Genomic DNA, 13,319 nt, shown 5'->3' on the forward strand with positions numbered 1-13,319 from the left:
GAAGGCGTACTAGCAGGAGGAACTGGCTCTTTTTTGCGAGGCTGGAAGAACATTGTGATCGGATGTTGCTGCCGCTGCTTCTTTTTTCACTCTAAGAGCATCCTGTAGGGAGTCATGATGTCATCGACCTTGTTGGAGAATTGCATAGACCGAACCATATCCTCGTCCCACTCTTGCAACATTTCTTTCCCCTCCTTCATATGGTTGCAGAACTTGGCAAGCCGTTCTAATGTTAAGCCCGTTTCTTCGACATTTTCTTGGGTCTCTTCTTGCGTTTCACTCTCTTCTTCACTTGCCGATTTCGTCAGGTCTTCTAGGTCTGTGTAAGTTAGCGGCTGGGAATGGCAGTCCAACAACTCGTCGACGTCTTCGTTCGTCATGTCGCCAAACCCGTCACCTCCAATTATGGCAGCCAACTGCACAGATTTGCGTATTGCAGAGTGTTGGATTTCAGACGGAGTAAATCCCCTGTCGTCGTAAACAATCTAGGGCCACAACTTCTTCCAGCTCGCATTCACGGTTGCAGGTTTCATCTCTTGCAGTGACTTCTGAATATTCTTCAGGCACGTGGCTATGGTGTACTGCCGCCAGTACGCCTTTAAGTTAAAATCTTCATCCTCATCATCTTGGGTAGCATCCACACACGCAACGAGGTCCGCCAAGGTATTCTTCGTGTAGAGGGCCTTGAACGCCCTGATAACCCCCTAATCCATCGGTTGAATTAATGACGTGGTGTTGGGTGGCAGGAACTCAACCTGAACGCCCTCACGCGACAGGTCAGTTGCGTGTCCACCAGCGTTATCCATAAGGAGAAGGATCTTGAATGGCAAGCCCTTCTCTAAGAGATATTCACTGACTTGCGGGATGAAACACTGGTGGAACCAGTTGGAGGTCAGCATCTTCGTAATCCATGCTTTTGGATTATGCATCCAGTACACGGGAATGAGATTCTTGTTTTTATTTTTCAAAGCGCGAGGATTTTTCGACTTATAAATAAGCCCCGGCTTTAGTAAAAATCCAGCAGCATTGCCACACATCACAAGGGTAACGCGATCCTTGAATGCTTTAAAGCCAGAGGCTTTGGCTTCTTCTTTGAACAGGAAAGTTCGCGACGGCATTCTCTTCCAAAACAAGCCGGTCTCATCCATATTAAAGACTTGTTCCGGCTTGTATCCACCTTCGGCGATAATATTCTTGAACGTCTAGTTCACGTAAGTTTCAGCAGCGGCAGTGTCAGCGGAAGCAGCCTCGCCGTGCAGGGAAACGCTTTTCAGGGCGAAGCGTTTCTGAAACTTCGCGAACCATCCTTTGCTGGCGGAAAATCGTTGTTTCTGACGCTGGAAATCAGTGGATGTCCCTGGTTGAGGTTCATCTACATCATCATCTTCTTCAGCATGGTCGCCTTCGTCGTCTTGAGGTTCCTTTGCCGCAAAATTCTCATACAAGCTCAAAGCCTTTGTTCAGATGGTGTTCGTATCCAAGGCTATGTTCTTCTTCCGGCAGTCGGCAATCCACACAGCTAAAGCACCTTCCATGCGTACGATCGTTTTATTACATATGGTAACGACTCGCTTCGCTGATCTGCTAAAGGTGATTGCAGCCGTCTTTCTAATGTTCGCCTCGTCCTTCTTGATATAGCGAGCGGTGGATTCATTGATTCCAAAATGGCGGGCTGCGGACGCATAACTTCTACCGTCTTTTAACATATCGAGAAGCGTCACCTTCTCAGCAATCGTCATCATCCTTCGGTGGCGTTTAGGCTCACTACCAGCCTTAGTAGAAGCAGAACGCTTGGGAGCCATTGTACAGTAGGGTTTAACAGAAAGTTCAACAAAAAGTTCAACTTAAAACAGTCACGCACAGCACAGATTAAAGTTCACAAACTTAACAATGTCTACACAGCGATATGGCGGGAGAGAAAGTGGCCGCGAAAACCTAAATGCTGCGCGTTGGAGATGCGGGCAAAACACCAATCACAGGCTAGATAACAAAACTATAGAGTTCTGATTCGTCATCTATCAGCGCTTGAACCAATCACAACCCGTCTTATATGCTACGTAGGTTACCAATTCAAAGTACAAGATACCCTGCGTATAGTGTACAGTAATAATAATAATGATAATAATAATAAATAATGATACTGTAATAATAATAATAATAATAATAATAGTAATAATAATAATGATAATAATAATAACAATAATAATTTTAATAACAACAACAACAATAATAATAATAACAACAATAATAATAATACAGCTTTACGTACGCTATTTTACGCTTTTGTTGTAGGATGTGTGTGTCTCTCTCTCTCTCTATCTCTCTCTCTCTCGTACGCTTATTCGAAATGTGATTTTTGCAACAAAGAATATTATTGGATGCAGTACTATGTACGTATACATACAAAAGATTCATGGAAAAGAAGCACATCCATTACATTTGTAGTACAGTAGTAGCCATCAGCAGCCTTACACCATTCTAATATGGTTTGAATGCATCTGATTTGCGTTTCATGTTCGATTTAATTTTACTACGTACTGTATACAGTACTGAATTATCGTATGATCACATTCTCTTTTCGTGTTTTATTTCTTTCTGTGCTGAATTATATGTCATATGTAATGCAATGAACAATCAGTAAGAGCAGATATTACTAATTACAGTAATAATGGAATTCCAGGTAACGAAATATCGTATTCGGGGTCTTCAGATATCACGGTATTTTCGAAATTTCCGGAAAATCCGCGATATGTATATATATATGGGTTATGAAAAAAACTCGCGAAGTGGTGAATCCGCGATGGTCGAACCGCGAAGTAGCGAGGGTTCACTGTAATAGGACAAATATATACTTGAAAATAATATATTTCCCTACATTATAAACATACTTATGCTTAGTAAGCTAATATTTTTAAAATTTCTTGCAAGAAAAGAAAATAATTCACATAATGCAAGTTATACTAAGAATATTACGTCACAGGATTGTAACGTCATCACGATGGCGGACTAAATTCTTTCAAGGCAATCAGATTTCGCTCTGCTAAGAGTTACGCCACAATGTTTTAATGTAGAAATGTCTTTCCTTCCATTATAGCTTTAAGAGTTGTTCGTTAGTTAATAAAGTAGGGGGAAAAAATCTTTGATGCCTCAATGTACGAACATAGAAAGAAAAACGAATACATACATGCTCCCTTCTAAATACAGTGCGGGAAGTAAGAGCAGCTCGAAAGCCGGTCTAGCTCTAAACACAAAGTTTAACAACCAGAAGAGCCATCTTGAAAATCAAGTTAAATTAAACTGTCCAAGTTGGACCAGCAAAAACTATCGTATACAATATCTTCGATAGTTGAAAAGCAGCGAAAGCCATTAACAATAATCAGACTAAAGGTACTTCACCAAATTATAGAATAAAGTAATCTGTCCGCGAAACGAATTCCAGAAGTGTTGACTCGATCAACGACAGAGAATTTCTGAAGAATGTTAGGGATGGTTCTGATAACCAATGAAAGATGGCGCTCATGTATGACCACCTACTGTCATGGCGGCGATCGCCGCGAAATTGAATTTTCTGTCGTGCCGCGTCGAAACGCGGGATTTAAGCTATATATATGTAACTACCAGAGAAGTTACATATTTAAAAATAGAAATTTCATATATAAACTATTGAAATATATTGAAATTTCTTATTTTTGGTGCAATTTCAATTACTTGAATCATTGTCAAGAGAATTTATATACTGTGGATAGAAAATGGTCTAAACCTTTTTATTTTTTGTATAATGAAGTGTTTTTGAAATAAAAAGCTTTCAAAGTATTTAAACATGATTTTTAAAATTCAAACAATATACATCATGATATCACTTTTGAATAACAAACAAAATAATTACTCCACTTCTAATAAAGGGATTTTGACAAAGGAAAAAATCTATTTCTGGGCGAGGGACCTGTGTCGCCCAGTGAAATGCTCCTTATAGCACCATTTCTAAGATATAAATACTGCTAAATATACCAGAGAAAAAGTTGCACGGAATGCCAGGAATATCTCCAGCTCGCTCACCTTTATAAGGAGCTTCAATTTTGTTTTGTGCTAGAACTGAATTGTGAATGAAGGAAATTCTGACAGAAGGAAAATGGAACATTTGGATGATGCAAGTGTACCCTCATCAGAAAAGAAAACAATCAGTCTTACTGTTAATTCATGTTTACTATGTCAGTCTCAAAAAAACCTTAATCGAGAATTCAAAATGTGCTGGAAAGCTTGTTGAGAGTATAAAGAGTCGAAGTGACTGTGATAGTGAAAATTATATGCATGGTTCTCAATATCTGAAGGACAAATCCAATGAAGACTTTCCGAAGAGCAATATAAAAGGGCAACTTTCTTACAATAAAAAATATACCTACAAAGGAATGTTAGAAAAATTCCAATACAGAAAAAATTAAAATAAAGTAAATGAAGAACAAGGCAGCAGTATTGCCTCAGAGTTTGAACAAAGAACTCACGACTAGATCCATATTTCACTCAAAGCTTCAGAGTATGACTAGTCTCTTTTGTAACCTAAAACTAGAAACCGTCTATTACATTCGGCTTCTACCTCATCAGTAGGTAAAAAGTTGTAGGATACCAATACAGAATAGAAACTTAAATTAAATGGATGTGTTGACCGAAGAGACTACCATACCTGATTTCGCACACCAAAAGGAGGGCTTAAGCAGAAATGTTGGCAATGTAATTAGAAAAACTGAAAAAAACAGCTGAGGATTTGCCAAGTATTGTAGAATCTGGTAATTAGGAGAATTTATTGATTCTTTGTTGGAAGCTTTACTGTTAAGGAAAGTTGTCATGATGATGGATGCAGAAAAATGTTACCATGGAATTTGTCATTCCAAATGAGCTGGAGACCGATACGATTTCCAGAAAGTCTTTAATAGTTGTGTGGAAAATCCACAAACAGCACTGAACGAGAAAAGAGACTTCATGGTATTGCACCAGTGCAACTCAAAATTATCAACACCATTGTCATCACAAATGTGACTATGAAAAATGTTGCTATCTCACTCTCATCATCATCACCTCCTACACCTATTGACGCAAAGGGCCTCGGTTAGCTTTCGTCAGTCGTGTCTATCTTGCACTTTCAATTCAATACCTCTCCATTCCCCATCTCCTATTTTAAGCTTCATTGTCCTTAGCCATGTAGGCCTGGGCCTTCCAACTCTTCTAGTGCCTTGTGGAGCCCAGTTAAATGTTTGGTAAACTAAGCTCTCATACCAAAGATAAATTATTAGCCTATATTTCTCAAAAAGTTATCCACCATGCAGCATCTCACTTGGAGTGCTGGTTGGAGGACTTGCCTCCTCGGCCACGTCCACCTTTGTTGCCCCTACCTCTGAAGGGGCGTCTAGAGGATCCTCGAAAGGAACCTCGAGACTTCGGCTTAAAGGTAGTTGATTGCCTTTCAAATACTGGGGTGAACACGGGCGACTGGGTCGCCAGTGTTTGGGGCAGCAATTGAAAGGTGGTGGTTGGTTGTGCCACCGTCTGGGGCATCGTGGCCATGGGAAGCTGTTGCTGAGGCTTTGGCCGAGAGGGTACTCTTGGTCATTTTGACTTGTTCTTCAGCTGGGGACCCTCATCAGCGGAAGATTTCCTTTTAGAGGACAAGCCCCATTTGGAGAGGAGATTCCTATTCTCCGAAGCGGCTTTATCTACGACCTCTTTGACCACTTCACTTGGGAAGAGGTCTTTTCCCCAGATATTGGAAGCTATCAGCTTCCTTGGTTAGTGCTTCACTGTAGCAGAAGCGAACACAAACTCCTTACAAGCCCTTCTGGCTTGAATAAAGTTGTACAAATCCTTGGTGACTGATGCCAAATTAGATTTGGCAAAGACCATGTACATATCTGGGGTGTCTGGGATGCTTGCCATAATCTCTAAGCCAGTCTGCAGAGACATGGAAGCAGCGAGACGTTCCTTAGTCTCCTGTTCCCTGTGCAGGAGAAACTCTGACAGCTTCGGGAGATCTTCGTTGAACTGCCGTCCAGCGATATCTGCCTCTAGCTCCTCAACTGTGAAGATGTTATGGACATCCTTCCAATCCTTATCGTCTGAAGGGAAGGCGAGGAAAAATGGTCTACACTCTTCAAGTGTAGGGCAATTTTTCCTTCCTCAACTGCCTTTAAGGCTGCCTTAAACCCTTTGTCCATAAAGGGGAAGGCACGTTCGGAGTCAGCAATAAAGAATGGGTGCTTTTTGCTGAGAGCCGGCACCTTGGAACTAGTAAAGGCCCTCTCTTTCAAGGTGGTTGTATATAAGGCCTGTGCCTTAGATAGTTCAAGGACAATCGTCTCCTTCGGCTCTGTTTCCTCCTTGGATGCTGGTTCCGTCCTCAGATGGACATAGCAATCCGGATAGGCCCCTTTACTAGGCCAAAATTCGATTTCCTCTACTGGAACTGTTCCCAGTTTCTCTGAGAGGAAGATCTTCCCCCCGACATAGGCATATGCTCTGCGTACCTCCATGGGTTAACGTCAGAGAAGGCGGGAAGGTCCTTAATGTTTAACTTCTTCGGGGCTAAACATGACGCAACTAGCTGATGAATCTCTGTCCGGAAAAATACTTCTTTCTCGGACGATTTCTTCTGAATGTCCTGTACCATGGACAGTAGCGAGTGCAGCGTACTTGTAATGGAATCCAACTGGGGTGCGGTGGAAGAAGTCGAAGGCATCGGTTCAGTCGCCGCTGCAGACGATACCGAAATCGTTTCGGTTATCTCGACTCCAGTCTCAGGAGGTATCTCATCCCCCTGCTCCAGTTCATCCACTAGGAGATTGTTCTCAGTCTCCTCCGAGACAACAGGCATGTTGTCCTCTAATTGGATGCTCTGAAAGGCATCCAAAACGTCAGGTTCTACCGGAATCTGAACTAAGGGGATCTCAAGTTGAGCCTGGGGAACAATTGGAACCGCAGATGCATTAGGGAAGAGACAATCCCTCATCCTCTCATTAGGAAGGTATGGGCCAGAGGTGTCCTTCTCAAAGCCCCTGACTCATTTTCGCAGCGTGTCCTTAGCTGCATTTCTAGACTCAGTAGACTTTTGATCATCAAAAGCCTCTTTAATCAGTTTGCCACAAACGGTACATACCTGTGGGTCCCAGTACTTGAGAGCCCCTTTTGTGACTGTGCAGCGAGCATGGGCCCTGCACATGCCATGTCCGTAGAAGCTCTTAATACGGATCCTGCAAAAGTTGTTCCCACACACGGGATGCTCCTCCTGTAAAGAAAGAAAAGCTATAAGTATTCGGTGGAATTCTTAGATTTCAGCATACATATTTTGATTAATATTTAATCAATATTTAATTAATATCTAATTAATATTAGCTTGGATAGAGTAAGCTAGATAGTAGGAAAGATACCTACATGTGTTTCCTGTCCAGCCCGTTGCTATGACCTCCTCCAATATTGAACTAAAGATTCATAATGAATTCAAGGGGAAGATAATATCCTTGGATATAAGGTGTCTTCTTAACACAATCTTCCATGTTTAATTTAGGGGATTAAACTAATGGATAATAACCATTAATTGGTAGGGAGAATCACTCCCTAAAAGTGATGGTCTCACAATTGGCTGCCCATGAGCCACTTGTAGGTTGGAAAGCTTTTGGGCTACAGCAATGACTGGCGGCGGCATGTCGCCAGTATTTCCGGCATCTGCCGGACCCGCCGGCATATGCCGGGCCCGCCGGCACATGCCGGGCCTGCCGGTATGTGCTGGCCTAGCCGACATATGCTGGAGCTAATCTGGGCTATTTGAAACAGATACTGTCTTCAAAGTAGTGGGTGGCAGGTCGGCAGTTGCCGCTCGGCCCGCCGGCAGCCGAAGGACCCCTCTATCAAGTAGGACCCGGCAGCAACCCGGGTGGCAACTATATAAATTTTGTGGGGCCGGCTGCCGGCCGGCCGTTGCCGGCAGCTGGTCATAGTATGTTCATTGGCGTTGGGTTGTCGATCAGCGACAACCACGGCAAGTGGCGGCAGAGTAACTGCCGGCCGACAAACACCCAACATGTCCGACGACAGCTACTAGCTGCCGGCCGGCAGACACCCAACATGGCCGACGACAGCTACTAGCTGCCGGCGGCCGGTCCAGCATATGGAAAGGCAGAGAGAAAGAGAGGATGGGAGATGGGAAAGGCTCAGCCTTGCCGGCCTACATCTCGAAAGAGGGTGCAAGTGGAAGGGGGAATTATATTCGGGCTTCCACTCAACCATATCCCATTCATATGGGGTATGGAAGGCAGTCCAAGGGAGGACTGGAGAGCACACTCAATGACATGAGGGTACCTGCCGGCAGCCGGCCCAGCCGGCAGCAGACAGGGAACCTCAGGCCAATTCTATAGATTACCCATAGGGTCAAATGTAGATCAATGGCCAGAAGGGTGATGGTTCATCCAACACAAAAGAGACAGTGGGGAATGGGTAAAAGTCCTATAAGTAAGGTAAAATCCTAGAGCATTACCTAACTTGAAGGTTTCTGATCTCATAAAGTAACCTCAAGTGGGAGAAATCATTTCCCGGGTTAGGTTAGTTAAGTGAGAAAGCAGCCATTGGACACAATCTCACTAGAGAACAGAATCTCGTACCAGAGATCTTAAGTAAGGAAGAAATCATTTCTTCATACTAAGATCTACTAGTACAGGACTGTCTGCCAGACCGAGGAAGGAGGAAATTGATATACAAAAACCTCCAGTATGGCCTAGGGAGGACGGGCCTCCTGAACGGCAACCTAACCTAACTTGGGGAGCCATTTCACCAAGACAGTAGGATGCCTGACACAGACTTTACTCTGATTTTCCGTTCTCAGCTCAAAACCGTGTCAGCGGTTAAGAGAAAGAGACGAAACACCCCAATAAACTTTGTCAGAACACATTTCGCAGCAAAGTTAACTGAGGGTAGCCTAAGCTGAACAGAGGAAAGGGGAATTGCTCTTAGATCTCGTTAGAGATAATATCGTCTTAAAAGTTATAGGAGGTGTCAGTCTCCCCTTGAAAGACATTACAAGAGCAATGAGGGACATGTAAGAAAGTATACTAAAGCCCCTAGGCTATTAAGTCTAGGAGCATAGAGAAACGTTCACCGAAACTCTCTTGTATGCTATCTTGGAAGAGGAAAATGTTATGCAGTAATATCTTAATTGTAAAAAATATTGCCTGAGCTTCAATAAAACTTTACCAGGAAGGTTATATCATGCATGAAGTGTGTAAGTGCCTCGGCTAGGAAGCCTAGCACTCGTGAGGCTCGATCATAAATAGCCAAATCCACGACAACAATTACATAATATAAGAATCTCTAGCTAAATATCTAAATAGCTAAAGTTATTAAAGAGAAATAATGCCGGGAAATCGTTCTTGCTAACTAAATGAACAAGAAGAACGAGTGCGTCCATGACCCCATCCGGCTGGCAACAGCTCTAGTTACGTTAATTAAGATATCAATCGAAGAGTAAAACTGGCAATAGCTTACATTTACACAATCCAAAGATATTACTTTACTTAACTTTCCAGAAGCTGATGAGGGTAGTGAAGGCATCATAGCGACGAAATACTTCCAAAATAGCGAGAGATAACACGGGATAACACCGGTCAGCAAAGCTACAAACGAAAGAATGGCTTGGTGGCGCCTCGTAGTGGCGATTCGGCATACTATTTACAGTACAGTAGAAGTGTTGAGAGCATCGCCTTTATTAACGACTCTCCTATATTCTTGCCACTTTTCCCTCTCGAAGCAAAAACGCTATTGTGGGTGTAGATAGCTATGAGACGTGTCAAGAATACGTCCTGTGATATACGCGATATCCCTTTTTAAATTTTAAGGGATATTCGCTCCAGGAGTTAGAATTCTGGATACCTTCGGTAAATTCTCTGGGATATATCACTGTAGTCAAATATACCTAGGAAGCTACTAATGAAGGAACTTCCATCTGGACGACATGGCCTGAGCCCAAATATATATATATATATATATATATATATATATATATATATATATATATATATATATATATATATATATATATATATATATATATATAAAGTACCCATGGTATTATGATACTGCTTTACATAACAGGTAAGAACTTACTTCTTCTTTGTATATATATATATATATATATATATATATATATATATATATATATATATATATATATATATATATATATATATATATATATATATATATATATATATATATATATATATATATACATATTTATATATATATATATATATATATATATATATATATATATATATATATATATATATATATATATATATATATATATATATATATATATATATATATATATATATATATGTATATATATATGTACTTGAATCTTTGTACTAAGGTTCATATTTGTTTTAATTTCCGATATGCATAAAAAATAGCTTCCAATAAACTTAATTAAGTATAAAAATTTTAATACCCCCTTGAAAATCATGCTTTTATACGTTATAGCATAATCATATTAATTCCATTTACATAAAAAATTATACATGAATACAGTACATCATTCAAACCCATCTTAACTATAAATAGTGTTCATCACATCCTTATTTTTGGGTCTCGTGAAGAGTAAAACAGTGTCAAATCCAGTACTCATAATTAGAAGGATTTTCTTACAGATCCTTCGTCGTCTCACAAGGGACTTCCCTTCATTATGAGCATAATCCAGACTTGATCCTGGAAAGTTACCTTTGGATGGAAAGACATTTTTTTCCTGTTTTATTATATGTGTAAAGTGATGATAATTTTGTAACATAGTTCGTATTTATGTGATGTATATTTTATACAGATAGCCATATATACATATACAACATATATATCAAATATATGTAGATATGTACATCTTCTTATCATGAACTCCTTCTTTATAAAAAAGTAACATAGAAATTTCCATGGATGAATCTCAAGGTGAGAAATAAAAAGAAACCGTTGTAACTGAAAAAGTTAATTTAGTTAAAGATGTAACTGTTAAACAAGTTAAAGTCAAAATACCATAGAATGGTGAGAAGTAATATTTGTCCAGATCAAAAGGAGAGAGTACTCTATATCTAAGAAAGAAACCACTACTAATATTACCACTACTACTACTACTACTACTACTAATAATACTACTGCTACTACTACTATTAACAACAGCAATAATAATAATAATAATAATAATAATAATAATAATAATAATAATAATAATAATAATAATGATTATGAAAACAGCAACAACAACAACAACAACAACAATAATAATAATAATAATAATAATAATAATAATAGTTGAAAAGTAAATCCCAGAGTAATAGAATTCCTTCCATGTGATTTTCCCCAGATTTCCTTCAAAAGCGATAGATGGAATGGAAAATTCCACTCTGGATTGGATCAATGTCAGGCGGGCGATGTTTATGAGATGGGGGCCAGCGAATGCAGGAGACAGACCTAACATTTCTTGAGAGAGAGAGAGAGAGAGAGAGAGAGAGAGAGAGAGAGAGAGAGAGAGAGAGAGAGAGAGATGTATGTTCTTAATTTCGCTTGTCATACATTTTTGAGAAAATGTAATAAGAAAAATAATTTCCTTTTGCTATCCATTTATCAATGAGTCATATGAGAGAGAGAGAGAGAGAGAGAGAGAGAGAGAGAGAGAGAGAGAGAGAGAGAGAGAGAGAGAGAGATATGGGGGCGAGGGATTTTGTATTACGTATATCTAACGAGTTTTAATAATGGCCATTATGTATTTAGTTCTTATATAGTTTTGTAGAACTTGATTTCGTTAAGGTATGAAACAGAAAATACTGATATTTTTTAAATAAAACAATTTATCAAAGAGAAGTAAACACATTTCGTTGCTAAAACACCTTTAGAAAATCATTATCCTAATCATCATCATCATCATTATCATCACCATCATCTCTTCCTACTCCTATTGACGCAAAGTTCCTCGGTTAGATTTCGCCAGTCGTCTCTATCTTGAGCTTTTAATTCAATACTTCTCCATTCATCATCTACTTTGCACTTCACAGTCATCAGTCATGTAGTCCTCGGTGTTCCAACTCTTCTAGTGCCTTGAGAAGATCAGTTGAATTTCATTGATCATCATTATCATCACCATCTCCTACGCCTATTGACGCAAAAGGCCTCAATTAGATTTCGCCATTCGTCTCTATCTTTAGATTTCAAATCAATACTTCTCCACTTATCATCTACTCCCACTTCACGTGCCTTGTGGAGCCCAGCTAAACATTTGGTGAACTAATCTCTCTTGGAGAGTGTGAAGAGCATACCCAAACCATCCCCATCTAACCCTCACCATCATCTCATTCACATATGGCGCTCGAGTAATCTCTCTTATAGTTTCAATTGTAATCCTATCTTCCGAAAATACAAGGAATAAATTGACGTAAAGAAACTTGTTCTGAATAAATTTAATAAACATGCTCAAGTTGTGGGGTCACAGAGTCTTGAAAGTCTGTCTTCCCTTCTCCTTTGGATTCCTGTTAATCGAATTCGAAGATGCAATAGGAATGATATCAACCTGGGAGTTCAACAGATGAAGGTAGATGGAATTACTGCTGGTGGGTTTCTCTCTTATAATCCCACAAATGCAATTTAGGATTATTAAAGTTGCGGTACAATTGGAAGATGGTTGTATAGTTCTAAGGTTAAGATCTACCGTTAGTTTATTACCTCCGTTAAGGAGGTTATGCGATCAAGTCTGTATGCTTATTTGTCTGTCTGTGTGATTGTGGACAGGCCGTTTATTTATTTGTCTGTTTGTGTGTCTGTGGACAAGATTACGTCAAAAGAACTTGACGGATTTTGACGAAATCTTCACCATAGATAGATCTTAGTCCACGGGCGACCCTATTAAATTTTGGAGATGATTTCCTAATCCGGATTTGCATTTTTCGTCCTTTTAAAGATAAGGTCAAAAGTACAGGATGGATTTTGACAAAATCTTCACCACAGATAGATCTTAGGTCATGGATGGCCCTATTAAATTTAGGAGATAATTTCCTGATCCAGATTTGCAATTTTTGCCATTTTAAAGATAACGTTAAAACTACTTGACGGATTTTGACAAAATCTTCACCACAGATAGATCTTAGGTCATGGATGACCCCATTAGATTTTGGAGATGATTTGGATTCCAGATCTGGATTTGCAATTTTCCCCATTTTAGATATAACGTCAAACCTACTCGATTGATTTTGATGAAATCTTCACCATGGATAGACCTTAGGTCATGGATGACTCTATTAGATTTT

Source organism: Palaemon carinicauda, chromosome 14, assembly GCF_036898095.1.
Source record: "Palaemon carinicauda isolate YSFRI2023 chromosome 14, ASM3689809v2, whole genome shotgun sequence".
In the NCBI taxonomy this organism is placed as follows: domain Eukaryota; kingdom Metazoa; phylum Arthropoda; class Malacostraca; order Decapoda; family Palaemonidae; genus Palaemon; species Palaemon carinicauda.